General features: G+C 36.3%; 1 protein-coding gene and 1 long non-coding RNA gene across 4 annotated transcripts in view; one reads left to right on the plus strand and one right to left on the minus strand.

Annotated features, from left to right (window-relative positions):
* The window catches only part of LOC134740168 (uncharacterized), a 239,331-nt gene extending 225,556 nt beyond the window's left edge, over window positions 1-13,775 (minus strand). For both annotated transcript variants that reach the window (XR_010127435.1, XR_010127436.1), the window contains exon 1: window positions 13,341-13,775. This is a non-coding gene — a long non-coding RNA (uncharacterized LOC134740168). The remainder of the gene's footprint in view (window positions 1-13,340) is intronic.
* The window catches only part of LOC134740166 (uncharacterized), a 43,090-nt gene continuing 39,309 nt past the window's right edge, over window positions 13,347-17,127 (plus strand). For both annotated transcript variants that reach the window (XR_010127431.1, XM_063669965.1), the window contains exon 1: window positions 13,347-13,438. The gene's annotated coding sequence lies outside the window, so the exon portion shown is untranslated. The remainder of the gene's footprint in view (window positions 13,439-17,127) is intronic.

Here is a 17,127-nt window from a genome sequence, read left to right on the forward strand (position 1 = left end):
ACAGAACACCAAACACCACATTTTCTCACTCATAAGTGGGATTTGAACAATTAGAACACATGGACACAGGGAGGGGAACATCACATACCAGGGTCTGTCATGGGATTGGGGGCTAGGGGAGGGATAGCATGAGGAGAAATACTTAATGTAGAAGATGGGTTGAGGAGTGGAGCAAACCATCATGGCATGTGTATACCTAAGTAACAGACCTGCACTTTCTGCACATGTATCCCAGAACACAAAGTATAAAATATAAATATATACATGTATAATATACATATATATAATATATATACATATATATACATACATATACATATATATACATACATATATAAAATATATACATATATATAATATACGTATATATATTATGCATGTATAATATACGTATATATATTATACATGTATAATATACGTATATATTATACATGTATAATATACGTGTATATTATACATGTATAATATACGTGTATATTATACATGTATAATATATACGTATATTATACATGTATAATATATGTGTATATTATATATGTATAATATATGTGTATATTATATATGTATAATATATGTGTATATTATATATGTATAATATATGTGTATATTATATATGTATAATATATGTGTATATTATATATGTATAATATATGTGTATATTATATATGTATAATATATGTATATATATTATATGTATAATATATGTATATATAATATATGTATAATATATGTGTATATATGTATAATATATGTATATATGTATAATATATGTATATATAATATATGTATAATATATGTATATATTATATATGTATATATGTGTATAATATATGTATAATATATGTATATATATGTATAATATATGTATATATAATATACGTATATATAATACATGTATAATATACGTGTATGTATTATATACGTATAATATACGTGTATGTATTATATACGTATAATATATGTGTATGTATTATATGTATATATGTGTATAATATATATGTATAATATATGTATATATAATATATGTATAATATATGTGTATATAATACATGTATTATATATGTATATATAATATATGTATATATAATACATGTATTATATATGTATATATATTATATATGTATTATATATGTATATATATTATATATGTATAATATATTATACATACATTTATTAATATGTTATATTATTAAATTATAACAGTATATACATATATTATACATTTATTATATATGTATAATATATTATACATTTATTATATATGTATAATATATTATACATATATATGTATAATATATGTATATACTGTTATAATTTAATAATAAAATGTTTTTCTTTCAGTAGAAAAACAACAAAGATTCTTAAAATGTAATACCCAAAGAAACACAAATAGTCAATTAATCGAAGGCTAATATGAACATCATTGGCTTTATCTTTTAATTACATACCAAGGTGTTAAGAAAACTAATGATATTTTACAATATTATGCAGTGTTGGTAAAGTTGTGGAGAAACAAACGCTCTTAAGCCTGCTGGCTAGATTATAAATTTGTAGAAATTCTTCGGGAAGGCAATTTGTTAGTTTACATGGAAAGCTGAAAATTGATTATAGCTTTTGACATTGAAAACAATCAGTCGTTCAGTCAATGAACATACAATACACACAAAAATATGTAAGCAAGTTAGCAAATAAAAGTAGCAAAATATTAATAGGAACTGTCCTGAATACCAGAATAGGTGGTATTTATTTTTCCTTAAATATTTCTGTATACTAAAAGTTTCTTAAATAAGCATATATATTTTTGTATAATTAGAAAATGTCAAAAGTGTTAAACTCAATGAAATTTATCATTGTACCCCAATTATTTAAATGTAATAAATTTATATGTAAATCTTGATTTTGCCTGTTACATCTGGAAATGAGGATAGAATGGAAATTTGGACTCTACATTGTATGAGTTGGGTTTCTGAAGATGTTGAAACTTAGGATCACCTGGACGCCTCAAAGGATTGCTTTTCCTAATGTTATAGAGGAAGATTAACTATATAAGCATTATAATTCCACCTTTAGAGATGTGAATGAAGATTTTTGAATGTAGGCTTGACATGTTTATTTTATTGGTTTTCATTTGAGATCTTGAATATTATCTAGAGTATTATCTGTCTCAAGTTTAAATAGAGTAAGTATATTCCCCAAAATAATAGGTTTATTAACTTCTTTGATGTGCCAATTTAGGTTTCAATATGAAGACGAGAGGAAATGTGTTTATCTTTTACATATTTAAAATTATTTATTTATAAGAAATTATTCTTCTACAGGGCACTCTAATACTTTTGATCATTGTAGGCAAAATCTACTAGAAATTATTTAAGATTAAATATAATAAGTTATTGGTCTTGTCTGACCATTGGCCAGGATTTCAGATTTAGTGTATTAGTGAAATTTAAAATATTTTTTGTTGTGTGTGTGTGTATGTGTGTGTCTGAAGATTTTAACAGATTAAATGACAATTTCTAGTATGTTTTATACTGCCTTGAAAACAACATACTTTAGTAGTCTAATATGTCTAATGACTTGTTTGCATGTTTTTCCAGTATAGAATATTCTCATTTAATTCTCAGCATAGGTCCATGAGTTAAGTTGTTACTATTCTTAGTTTACAAACACGGACACTGAATCACTGTAGGTTAAATACCATTTCAAATATCTTGCAGTAAATGAGATCTTAACCAGGTCTGACTCCATAACCCATGCTTCTACTTATCCCAAGGTACTACCTTACATATATTGGCATAATTTTAACAGTAGAATTAGCTTAAGTGGCATAGGGAGATGGTAAGTGCACTCCAAAGAGAAGAAAAAGCATTCCCCAACGCAGAATGGTGGGAATGCATATTGGAAGCAATGACACATTGTTTAAGAAACTTTAGGTATCAGACATGTGTATGATTTCAAGTGGAGAGATGGGCAGGTGTGTAAGACATTAGAAGGAGGCTCTTGTATGTCATGGCAAGCCACTGGGTTAACAGATACCTATTCTATGTATTTACTTAATTTTTTATCCACCAAATGTATAAAAAGTTGAGTAAATTTCAATAATCTACAATATTATGCTTTTCTTTGTGTGGCCTAAGATGTATGCTTTTATTGATGCTATGCTATTGGTAGAATATGATTTATGGGGTTTTGTAATCATAATTAAATGGTGTTTTTATCTGCTTTGCCATTTTTCTCTTGATTTGGGCCTTGTCTGATATTAATATAACCATTCCAGCTTTTTTTGTTTAACATTTGCCCAATAAGCTACTTAACTTCCTTCCCACCTATCCGAGTCCTATTTAAATATTTTCCCCTTAGAATTTCACGTGGAGAACTACATACTGAATGGTGTTATACCTACTTTTCTTTCCCCAGAAAGTACGCGATGGGAGTTTTAGGAGATCATGAAGAAGGACATAACTTAGCTGGTTTTTGAACAGTCATAAATGGTGGACTTGGCCTCTGCTTTTTCTTCTGTAACTATGCTAAAATGCCTGTAGTCAGAGGAGTAGTCTATTCATGAAAAGGATAAGATAAAGTTTTGGATTATTTTCTGTCAACACTGTTATACAGTTAGAAAGCAATAATTAAAAATAACTTTAAATATCCAGAACAATCTATTATCTATCTCTCTCTCTCTCTATCTATAATCTATTGATACCCTAATTCTCATTGGCCATTAAAACAAAAGGACAACCTGGAAAGAAAAGTAATGAAAGTACTTCACAATTAAAGTCCAAGAGCCATAGCTAAAGCTGTGTGCATGGAAAAACATCTCAAAATTACAAACACATTATTTTAACTAGGAAGAAAAAAATAATTAAAAAATACTTTACAAACATTGGAAAAAGAACTAAAGATTTCAGTTTGATTACAAATTGATTTTCAGAGACCATACACATTTCATATATTTTAATAAAGTTGCTGGCATATGTAATCAAGGATACGTACTTAAAAGGCTGAAACTGGTCATGGAGAATACATACAGGTATAGCTTATCTTGGTCTTTTTTTTTTTTCTTTGTCCTTGGTTTTCCTACAAGGCATGAGGCTATTGAAAACACTATCTATACATGTAGGACTCTAAAAATGTTAAGAAAAATCTGTGAAATTTATTCTTTTATACTCAGGCTCTGTACATCAATATTCTTTTTTTGTTTTGTTTTGTTTTTTTTTTTTGAGACGGAGTCTCGCTCTGTCACCCAGGCTGGAGTGCAGTGGCGCGATCTTGGCTCACTGCAAACTCCGCCTCCCGGGTTCACGCCATTCTCCTGCCTCAGGAAGACTTTGGAAGACTGGATATAGTAGATGAATTTTGTTTGTTTTTTATTGTTTGTTTTTTGAGGCAAGTTCTTGTTCTGTCACCCATGCTGAAATGTAAGTGGTATGATCCCTGCTCACTGCAGCCTTGATCTCCCAGGGTTAAAATGATCCTTCCACTTCAGCCTCCAGAGTAGCTGGGACCACAGGCACACACCACCACATCCAGCTAATTTATTTTATTTATTTATTTTTTATTTCTTTTTAGTAGTAAAGATGTCTCGCTATGTTCCCCAGGCTAATCTCGAACTCCTGGGCCCAAGCAGTCCCCCTGCCTTGGTCTCCCAAAGTGCTGGGATTATAGGCCTGACCATAGATGATTTTTAAGAATATATAAAAATTTTAAGAAAATATAAATAATCATAACTAGACCCATAATCAATAAATTTAAACACTTTCATAACCATGGAAGAATTTAAAGTTATCAAAGATACGCCCTTTCATATCCTGAAACAAAACAAAACACCACACACATACATAATTAAATACAGAAACTGAACAATATGACTTCAAAAAAAACCTCCATACTTTACTATTCACTCTTTAAAAGAAAGAAAGCCTTACATGGTTTTCAAACACCAATTTTGCCATTTACTAGAGGTTCTATTTTTGGGGCATTTGTTTTGAACTTGGAAATACCTGTCTGATGAACTAGAATTTCTGGCTATTCTTTCTTACTCATAATTCTGCATATTGCAGTCAACAAACATTGATTTTTTTAAAAAAGTCTTTCTTTAGGCAGTACATTTTCCTTTTGGACCTTTCTTCTCCTAAAACCTCAGAGGAAAAATTATCCAATTCTCTCTTTTTCATTATGAAAATAAGGAAATTGTCCCTTTTCACTTTACCTGCTTAACTTTTAGTAAAACTCAGCTAGAATTCATCTTGTTGCATAAAGAAATAAGATATTCCAGCTTTTTCCTTGAGGAGAATAGAAAAGAGTCTTTGTAAATTTGAAGAACAAGGAATATAAGGGAAAAAGAATATGGATAGATAGTCATTTTGAGTAGTTATAAGCTGTGAGTGAAATTAATTATAAGCCCATTAAAAATTACAGTAATTTAAAGTCACATGATGAATCTATGATATTTTACACTGGTTTTTTTTTTTTGGCAAATGTACATATGTTCCAGCACAAACATTTCAGAGTACAAAGGCTGAACTTCCACGAAAATGTTGATTTTGCCGAAATTTATCCTTAGTATTTTCTCTAATTCCTTTTCTGTGCTCTTTCCCAGAGTTACCTTTCTCTTTACATAACTTCTTTGACCACTCAGTGCCCTCTGAAAATACTGGAAATAATGTGTAAGAATTACTCTAATAATTATGCTCTCTATCTGAAGCCTTTTTGGGTGAAAGAGATACAAGTCCATTCTGGTTGGCCCAAATAAAGAAGGGTGGATTTGATGTAAGGATATGGAGATGTCACTGAACAAAGTATATGCAGGTAGGCTTCACACAAATTATAGCTGAAACCTGATAAGCTATCAAATACCAAGGCAGACAGACTTCCCATGTCTCTCTCACCTTTTTTAGAACCTCTGTGTCTTTACATCTGCTCCACTCTCCTTATGTGAATTGCCTTCTTTTCCTTAGTTACCTAAATGTACTAGATGTTTGGAAATCTTAGAGTCAACATAGCCTTTCACCTTAAGCACCTTCCAATCACTAAGTACAGTTAAGATATATCTAATTTCTTTTTTGAGAAAGATACTATCATTTATCCTTGATTAGGCAACGGATTGCCAAGTTTTGGATTAAATGTGCATTACTGGACCAATCAGCTATGTCCAGGATATGACATTCTATAGTTATGTTACACTGTCCCTCTCAGGAATTAAGGGAAGTGAAGGAACATCTATAATATTACAAAGACATACAGAAGCACTAGGAATGTGACTGGTCAAGAAATCAGATGGTTTTAAGAAGAAAACTGTTTTTAAAACCCTTAAATCACAAGTTATTTTTGTATAAAGCCAGTGTCTATCCTAAGAAAATTTTTAATAATATCTTTAGAATTTTTCCCTGGTATCCTCATACTTTTAAGCCAGGTTTATTCATTTTCTGAACTCAATTTTTTTTATTATTCATTAAAATAATTCATTACAATTTATTAAAATCAATTGCCCACAATTCTTTGTGCTTGGCCCCCAACCCTACTTGTGTTCTGTTTTTACTTTCTGTTTGGCTTCTGGCCCTTAAACTTGTTATATCAGTGTAGTTGGAGTTGGCAAGCAGGCTGATTTCAGTGTCTCTGGCTGGACCCTAAGTACTCTCTAAGACTATGCTCTTCTTGAAGGTGCCCTAAGTAGAGTAACTAGCATTAGTTTAGTCCTGCAATCCAAATTCTAGAACTCATTACCTGGCAGGAATTTTTGACCCTTTCAAGGTTTTATAGAGAAGCTGCCTTATAGAATGCTCCAGTTTTATTCTAAGAAGAGTTAATAGTTTTTTACCCACAGAAACGTGTTTTTTTAATAACTTTATTGATGATGTCTAAAAAGTAGGAAATATTGTCTTCAGATTTATTGTCTGACACATATAGATGAAAACCAAATCAGCATTTAGACAGGTAGGATGAAAATGGCACTATTAAAGTGAAAAATCTGGGTCAGGAAAATCATCTGGTTGGAAGGTCATCTTAAGTAGAATGACATCTTTACAGGCTAATGACATCACTTACTTGCACACATAAATTCTTTGTGTTCATATTTTTGATATTTTATCTTGGCTAGCTTTGAGACCTATGTGAAACTCTAGTTTGAAATGCAGAAAAATCACTCACTTCAAGAATGCTTTCAGGCTTCTTTATAAATGTATTATTAGTCTTTCTATCCAAGGAGGGGTTAAGAATAAATCTGAGTCTGTTAATGGCAATATCCAAGTGCTGATGTTCTTTCTCTCCTGCCTAAGATCTATGCCCTGACACAGGGTATTGTGTCTAATCCTTATCTTGGCACAGTGAGCAGTTATTCGGTTTGTACAGCAGCCTGAATGAATCACTTTATCAGCTTTCAAAGTCAGAGTTATAAACAGAATAGCTTAAGGAAGCTTCAGTCTTCAGCCATCCTTGCACAAAACTACTTAAACTGGATTTAAAGGGCAACATTTCAGTTTTGATGTGAGCAATGGAGATGTATCTTAAAGTGGCCCCCCATTACAACTGCACAAGGAACTTTGCTAAAATATGTTGGATATGTTAGTAACACTCTGATGTGTTGGGATTGGTTGTGAGGCATACCGAGTAATTTATTACAAATAAAATTTAAAATAGTAAAGTTCGAGAAGTATGTATTTTTTTATTTTATTTTTATTATACTTTAAGTTTTAGGATACATGTGCACAATGTGCAGGTTAGTTACATATGTGTACATGTGCCATGCTGGTGTGCTGCACCCATCATCTTGTCATTTAGCATTAGGTATATCTCCTAAAGCTATCCCTCCTCCCTCCCCCCACCCGACAACAGTCCCCAGAGTGTGATGTTCCCCTTCCTGTGTCCATGTGTTCTCATTGTTCAACTCCCACCTATGAGTGAGAATAGTGAGAATATGCGGTGTTTTGTTTTTTATTCTTGCGATAGTTTACTGAGAATGATGATTTCCAGTTTCATCCATGTCCCTACAAAGGACATGAACTCATCATTTTTTATGGCTGAATAGTAGTCCATGGTGTATATGTGCCACATTTTCTTAATCCAGTCTATCATTGTTGGACATTTCATATGGAACCAAAAAAGAGCCCGCATCACCAAGTCAATCCTAAGCCAAAAGAACAAAGCTGGAGGCATCACGTTACCTGACTTCAAACTTTACTGCAAGGCTACAGTAACCAAAACAGCATGGTACTGGTACCAAAACAGAGATATAGATCAATGGAACAGAACAGAGCCCTCAGAAATAATGCCGCATATCTACAATTATCTGATCTTTGACAAACCTGAGAAAAACAAGCAATGGGGAAAGGATTCCCTATTTAATAAATGGTGCTGGGAAAACTGGCTAGCCATATGGAGAAAGCTGAAACTGGATCCCTTCCTTACACCTTATACAAAAATTAATTCAAGATGGATTAAAGACTTAAACGTTAGACCTAAAACCATAAAAACCCTAGAAGAAAACCTAGGCATTACAATTCAGGACATAGGCATGGGCAAGGACTTCATGTCTAAAACACCAAAAGCAATGGCAACAAAAGCCAAAATTGACAAATGGGATCTAATTAAACTAAAGAGGTTCTGCACAGCAAAAGAAACTACCATCAGAGTGAACAGGCAACCTACAAAATGGGAGAAAATTTTCGCAATCTACTCATCTGAGAAAGGGCTAATATCCAGAATCTACAAAGAACTCAAACAAATTTACAAGAAAAAAACAAACAACCCCATCAAAAAGTGGGTGAAGGACATGAACAGAAACACGTATTTTTAATAGAGTGGATTAAAGGTTCACATTTTAATAATTTTACTTGCATTTTCTTCAGCTTCTAGATAAGCTCTCTTGACTAAAAGAGAAAAAAAGGATTGTAGGTTAGACTTAATGGGCCAGAAATTAAGTATGGCCTTGTGTACCTTTCTTTCTCATATTAAATTATACACCTATTTTATGTGTCTTAGGGTAAGGGTAAAATTCTTGGAATAGATGATCCTCTACTGAAATGCCAAGTTTCTAACAACACATCTACTAACTTCTCATATCTCAATAACTCACCTATTCTCCATTTAAAAGGGTATTAAGAACAAATAAACAACAACCATAGCAACTGATATGGTTTGGAGCTGTGGTCCAACAGACATCTCTTGTCAAATTGTAATCCCCAGTATTGGAGGTGGGGTTTGGTGGAAGGTGACTGAATTATAGGAATGGATTTCCTCTTAGGTGCTACTGTCATGATAGTGACTGGGTTAGTATGAGAACTGGTTGTTTAAAAGTGTGTAGCACCTCTCCCTCTATTTCTTGCTCTTCACCTTCTGCCATGACTGAAAGTTTCCTGAGGCCTCCCTGGAAGCTACTGTGCTTCCTATAAAGCCTGTAGAACTGTGAGGCAATTAAATCTCTTTTCATTTTAAATTACTTAGTTTCATGTATTTATTTTTAGCAGTGCAAGAATAAACTAATACAGAAAATTGGTACCAAGGAGAAGGGTGTTGCTATAAAGATTAAAAAAAAATGTGGAAGCAGCTTTGGGACTGGGTAATGGGCAGAGGTTGGGACAGTTTGGAGAACTTAGAAGAAGACAGGAAGACAAGGGAAAGCATGGAACTTCCTAGAGACTTGTTGAATGGTTGTCACCAAAATGCTGATAGTAATATGGACAGTGAAGTTCAGGCTGAGGAGGTCTCAGATGGAAATGAGGAACTTATTGGGAACTGAAGTAAAGGCACTTTTGCTATGCTTTAGCAAAGAGACTGTCAGCATTGTGCACCTGTTCTAGGGATATGTGGAACTTTGAACTTGAGAGAGATGATTTAGGGTATCTGGCAGAAGAAATTTGTAAGTAAAGTCTTCAGGATGTGGCCTGGCTGTTTCTAAAAGCCCATGCTCGTATGCAGGAATACAGAAATTATCTGAAACTGAAACATATTTAAAAGGGACACAGAGTGTAAAAGTTTGGAAATTTGCAGCCTGGCCATGTCATAGAAAAGAAAAATCCATTTTTCAGGGGAAGAATTCAAGCAGGCTGTAGAAGTTTGCATAAGCAAACAGAAGTCAATTGCTAGTAATCAGGTAATGAGAAATAGGCCTAAGAGGCACTTCAGAGACCTCTTCAACAGCCCCTCCCATCACAGGCCTGAGGCCTAAAAGGGAAGAATGGTTTCATAGGCCAAGCCCAGCGCCCCACTGTCATGCACAGCCTGGGACACTGCTCCCTGCATTCTAGCCACTTCAGCTCTAACTATGGCTAAAAGGGCCACTGCTTCAGAGGGTAAAAGCCATAAGCCGTGGCAACTTCCACATCGTATTAAGTCTACTGGTACACAGTTGCAAGGGTTGAGGCTTGGGAGCCTCTGCCTAGATTTCAGAGGATTCATGAAAATGCCTGGATGTCCAGGCAGAAGCCTGCTGCAGGGCTGGAACCCTCATGGAGAACTCTTACTAGGCAGTGAGAAGGGAAAATGTGGGGTTGGAGCCCCTATGTAGAGTTCTCACTGGGATACTGGAGCTGTGAGAAGAGGGTCACCATCCTCCAGAAACCAGAATGGTAGAGCCACTGACAGCTTGCACCGTGTGCCTGAAAGGTATGCAGACACTCAACACCATCAGCTATGGGGACAGAACCCTGCAAAATCACAGGGGTGAAGCTACTGAAGACCTCAGGAGCCTACCCCTTGCATCAGTGTATCCTGGATGTGAGACATGGAATCAAAGGAGATTATTTGGAGCTTTAAGATTTAATGACTTCCCTGATGGGTTTTGAACATGCATGGGGCCTGTAGCCACTTCCTTTTAGCTGATCTCCTCATTTTTAAATGGGAATATTTACTCAATTGCTGTAGCTCCATTGTATCTTGGAAGCAACTTACTTGTTTTTGATTTTACGGGCTCATAGCTGGAAGGGATTAGCCTTGTCTCAGGTGAGACTTTAGACTTTTGACTTAATGTTAGAATGAGTTAAAACTTTGGGGGACAGTTGGGAAGACATGATTGTGTGTTGCAATGTGAGAAGGCCATGAGATTTTCAGGGGGGCCAAGGGTAGAATAATATGATTTGGATCTGTGTCCCATCCCAAATCTCATGTTGAATTTTAATCCCCAATTGGAGGTGGGCCCTGGTGGGAGGTTATTGGATTATGAGGGAGGATTTTCCCCCTCAGTGCTGCTCTTGTTACAAGGAGTGAGTGCTTACAAGATCTGGTTTTTAAAAGTGTACAGCACCTCACCCTTATCTCTCTTCCTTCTGCTCTGGCCATGTAAGACACACTTGCTCCCCCTTTGCCTTCTGCTAGGGTTGAAAGTTTCCTGATGCCGCCCTAGAATCCACTATGCTTCCAACACAGCCTGCAGAACCATGAGCCAATTAAACCTCTTTTCTGTATGAATTGCCCAGTCTCAGATATTTCTTTACAGCAGGGTGAGAATGGACTAATACTGCAACACAATGCTTTAAGCCCCTACAAAAACTTAAAAACACATGTAAATCAGTAAAGAAAATCAATCTACTTTTCAATCATTTACTTTCCCCTGAGTTGCTGTGAAGATGCTATAATCTCTTCTCATAGAAAGATAAGTGAGAGAATAACTACATTAATTAACATGACAAATTGAGAATTTCATTTTGTTTTACATCCTTATCTGCTGTTTTCTAAGTTACTACTATTTTACCTTGATATCATTTATAAATAACATATTTAAGATCATTTCTAAGAAGTAATTATCATGTTCTCATTAAAAATTCCAGTACTATTATATTATTGATATGTCCAGTTTCTTTCTCTTATACTGGTGAATTCAAAGTAGGTATTATTGTTTTACAGGTTTTCTAATTTATAAATGCACTTCTTATCATTAAATAACACTGAATATTATTGCATAAAGTGAATAAAAATTTTAAAAATATCATCAAAACAGGTCTAAAGCCATGACAGCTACCTCAAATTTAGGTGATTCTAAAAATTCTTTCAAATAACGAATATTAGTGACCCCCACTTTTCCTCTTCTGACTTGAGTACAAGCACTATTTTATAATTACATAAATAAAAACTTTATTTTTTTAAAAAAGAATGTTGGAAAATACCACCTTTAAAAGAGCAAAACAAGAAGTTATTAAACTCTTAACATTTCAGGTTAAACTTAACATTGTATCTGCACAGAGAATGTGGAGAATGACAGGTTTTGTTTAAATTTAGGTGCTTTTTTTCTTTTTTCACAAAGGTCACAACCGTATAAGTAATACACCTTAAGTCTGATTGAAAACACCATCAGAGAATAGAGTATTCTCAAGAAACTTGAAGAGATTAGCCAAACTGAGTAATTGCATTATTGTCCACAGATGGCTCTTGCATATTCAGAAAAACCTTCTAGGTTTTTACAGGCATTAGCTATGCTGATAAGTGTGATTATTTTAGAGTCCTTTAAGATTCAGTTCTCATAACAATTTTTGGATGATATCAACGTAAGTGATTAGAAAGTTTTGGCAACCCTTCCTTAAAGCCTTCCAGGAAGGGAACTCCCACTTTTAATAAATAACAATATTTTATACTGATATTTTACACTGAATGTAAACCCTTAAATGGTAGGTTAAGTTAATTTTCTTCCTTACATGGTCAAAGGAGATGGAGAACAGCTGGTTACATTTTGGTTACCAGGTAAATCATAATGCATGATCTAGGAATTCCAAGTTTCTCAATACCTCACATTATTTTCAGGCACCTTCAGATATATGGAGAAATTACCGATTTTTTTTTTTAAACTGAGTCTTGCTCTGTCACCCAGGCCGGAGTGCAGTGGCATGATCTCAGTTCACTGCAACCTCCTCCTCCCAGGTTCAAGTGATTCTCTTGCCTCAGCCTCCTGAGTAGCTGGGATTACAGGCATGCACCACCATGCCCAGCTAACTTTTGCATTTTTAGTAGAGACAGGGTTTCACCATGTTGGTCAGGCTGGTCTCGAACTCCTGACCTTGTGATCTGCCCACCTCATCCTCCCAAAGTGCTGGGATTACAGACGAAATTACCTAATTTTTAATTGCTTAAAATGCTCACTAAAGTACAATATGTGCTAGTATTTTTTTGCAACACATTATTTATAATTGAGAACAAACATCTAAAACTTAAAGAACTTATTAGGAATAATCATATTAGGTACAATGATCACATTTTCCAAACTTTGTTGGCTTTGGTGGATATATATTTAAAAATCATGGGGATCTTATAGTTGGCAGATAATTCCAGGCTTCAAATACACACACGCGCACACACACACACACACACAACACACACACACAGAGAAAACTGACACAAAAGATTTATAGAAATATATTTACCAGGGAGGAGCCAAGATGGCCGAATAGGAACAGCTCCGGTCTACAGCTCCCAGCGCGAGCGACGCAGAAGACGGGTGATTTCTGCATTTCCATCTCAGGTACCGTGTTCATCTCACTAGGGAGTGCCAGACAGTGGGCGCAGGTCAGTGGGTGAGTGCACCGTGCGCCAGCCAAAGCAGGGGCGAGGCATTGCCTCACTCGGGAAGCACAACGGGTCAGGGAGTTCCCTTTCCAGGGGTGACAGACGGCACCTGGAAAATCGGGCCACTCCCACCCGAATACTGTGTTTTTCCGACGGGCTTAGGAAACCGTGCCCCAGGAGAGTATAGCCCGCACCTGGCTCAGAGGGTCCTACGGCCACAGAGTCTCGCTGATTGCTAGCACAGCAGTCTGAGATCAAACAGCAAGTCCGCAGCGAGGCTGGGGGAGGGGCGCCCGCCATTGCCCAGGCTCGCTTAGGTAAACAAAGCAGCCAGGAAGCTTGAACTGGGTGGAGCCCACCACAGCTCAAGGAGGCCTGCCTGCCTCTGTAGGCTCCACCTCTGGGGGCAGGGCACAGACAAACAAAAAGACAGCAGTAACCTCTGCAGACTTAAATGTCCCTGTCTGACAGCTTTGAGGAGAGCAGTGGTTCTCCCAGCAGGCAACTGGAGATCTGAGAACGGGCTGACTGCCTCCTCAAGTGGGTCCCTGACCCCTGACCCCCGAGCAGCCTAACTGGGAGGCACCCCCCAGCAGGGGCAGACTGACACCTCACACGGCCGGCCAGGTACTCCAACAGACCTGCAGCTGAGGGTCCTGTCTGTTAGAAGGAAAACTAACAGAAAGGACATCCACACCAAAAACCCATCTGTACATCACCATCATCAAAGACCAAAAGTAGATAAAACCACAAAGACGGGGAAAAAACAGAGCAGAAAAACTGGAAACTCTAAAAACCAGAGTACCTCTCCTCCTCCAAAGGAACGCAGTTCCTCACCAGCAACGGAACAAAGCTGGACGGAGAATGACTTTGACGAGCTGAGAGAAGAAGGCTTCAGATGATCAAATTACTCTGAGCTATGGGAGGATATTCAAACCAAAGGCAAAGACATTGAAAACTTTGAAAAAAATTTAGAAGAATGTATAACTAGAATAACCAATACAGAGAAGTGCTTAAAGGAGCGGATGGAGCTGAAAACCAAGGCTCGAGAACTACGTGAAGAATGCAGAAGCCTCAGGAGCCGATGCGATCAAATGGAAGAAAGGGTGTCAGCCCTGGAAGATGAAATGAATGAAATGAAGCGAGAAGGGAAGTTTAGAGAAAAAAGAATAAAAAGAAATGAGCAAAGCCTCCAAGAAATGTGGGACTATGTGAAAAGACCAAATCTACGTCTGATTGGTGTACCTGAAAGTGACGGGGAGAATGGAAACAAGTTGGAAAACACTCTGCAGGATATTATCCAGGAGAACTTCCCCAATCTAGCAAGGCAGGCCAACATTCAGATTCAGGAAATACAGAGAACGCCACAAAGATACTCCTCGAGCAGAGCAACTCCAAGACACATAATTGTCAGATTCACCAAAGTTGAAATCAAGGAAAAAATGTTAAGGGCAGCCAGAGAGAAAGGTCGGGTTACCATCAAAGGGAAGCCCATCAGACTAACAGCGGATCTCTCGGCAGAAACCCTACAAGCCAGAAGAGAGTGGGGGCCAATATTCAACATTCTTAAAGAAAAGAATTTTCAACCCAGAATTTCATATCCTGCCAAACTAAGCTTCATAAGTGAAGGAGAAATAAAATACTTTACAGACAAGCAAATGCTGAGAGATTTTGTCACCACCAGGCCTGCCCTAAAAGAGCTCCTGAAGGAAGCGCTAAACATGGAAAGGCACAACCGGTACCAGCCACTGGAAAATCATACCGAAATGTAAAGACCATTGAGACTAGGAAGAGACTGCATCAACTAACGAGCAAAATAACCAGCTAACATCATAATGACAGGATCAGATTCACACATAACAATATTAACTTTAAATGTAAATGGACTAAATGCTCCAATTAAAAGACACAGACTGGCAAATTGGATAAAGACTCAAGACCCATCAGTGTGCTGTATTCAGGAAACCCATCTCACGTGCAGAGACACACATAGGCTCAAAATGAAAGGATGGAGGAAGATCTACCAAGCAAATGGAAAACAAAAAAAGGCAGGGGTTGCAATCCTAGTCTCTGATAAAACAGACTTTAAACCAACAAAGATCAAAAGAGACAAAGAAGGCCATTACATAATGGTAAAGGGATTAATTCAAGAAGAAGAGCTAACTATCCTAAATATAGATGCACCCAATACAGGAGCACCCAGATTCATAAAGCAAGTCCTGAGTGACCTACAAAGAGACTTAGACTCCCACACATTAATAATGGGAGACTTTAACACCCCACTGTCAACATTAGACAGATCAACGAAACAGAAAATCAACAAGGGTACCCAGGAATTGAACTCAGCTCTGCACCAAGCAGACCTAATAGACATCTACAGAACTCTCCACCCCAAATCAACAGAATATACATTTTTTTCAGCACCACACCACACCTATTCCAAAATTGACCATAGACTTGGAAGTAAAGCTCTCCTCAATAAATGTAAAAGAACAGAAATTATAACAAACTATCTCTCAGATCACAGTGCAATCAAGCTAGAACTCAGGATTAAGAATCTCACTCAAAACCGCTCAACTACATGGAAACTGAACAACCTGCTCCTGAATGACTACTGGGTACATAACAAAATGAAGGCAGAAATAAAGATGTTCTTTGAAACCAACGAGAACCAAGAGACAACATACCAGAATCTCTGGGATGCATTCAAAGCAGTGTGTAGAGGGAAATTTATTGGACTAAATGCCCACAAGAGAAAGCAGGAAAGATCCAAAATTGACACCCTAACATCACAATTAAAAGAACTAGAAAAGCAAGAGCAAACACATTCAAAAGCTAGCAGAAGGCAAGAAATAACTAAAATCAGAGCAGAACTCAAGGAAATAGAGACACAAAAAACCCTTCAAAAAATAAACGAATCCAGGAGCTGGTTTTTTGAAAGGATCAACAAAATTGATAGACCGCTAGCAAGATTAATAAAGAAAAAAAGAGAGAAGAATCAAATAGATGCAATAAAAAATGATAAAGGGGATATCATCACCGATCCCACAGAAATACAAACTACCATCAGAGAATATTACAAACAACTCTACGCAAATAAACTAGAAAATCTAGAAGAAATGGATAAATTCCTGAACACATACACCCTCCCAAGACTAAACCAGGAAGAAGTTGAATCTCTGAATAGACCAATAACAGGAGCTGAAATTGTGGCAATAATCAATAGCTTACCAACCAAAAAAAGTCCAGGACCAGATGGGTTCACAGCCGAATTCTACCAGAGGTACAAGGAGGAGCTGGTACCATTCCTTCTGAAACTATTCCAATCAATAGAAAAAGAGGGAATCCTCCCTAACTCATTTTATGAGGCCAGCATCATCCTGATACCAAAGCCTGGCAGAGACACAACAAAAAAAGAGAATTTTAGACCAATATCCTTGATGAACATTGATGCAAAAATCCTTGATGAACGTTGATGCAAAAATCCTCAATAAAATACTGGCAAACAGAATCCAGCAGCACATCAAAAAGCTTATCCACCATGATCAAGTGGGCTTCATCCCTGGGATGCAAGGCTGGTTCAATATACACAAACCAATAAATGTAATCCAGCATATAAACAGAACCAAAGTCAAAAACCACATG

Source organism: Pongo pygmaeus, chromosome 8 (assembly GCF_028885625.2).
Source record: "Pongo pygmaeus isolate AG05252 chromosome 8, NHGRI_mPonPyg2-v2.0_pri, whole genome shotgun sequence".
In the NCBI taxonomy this organism is placed as follows: Eukaryota; Metazoa; Chordata; class Mammalia; order Primates; family Hominidae; genus Pongo; species Pongo pygmaeus.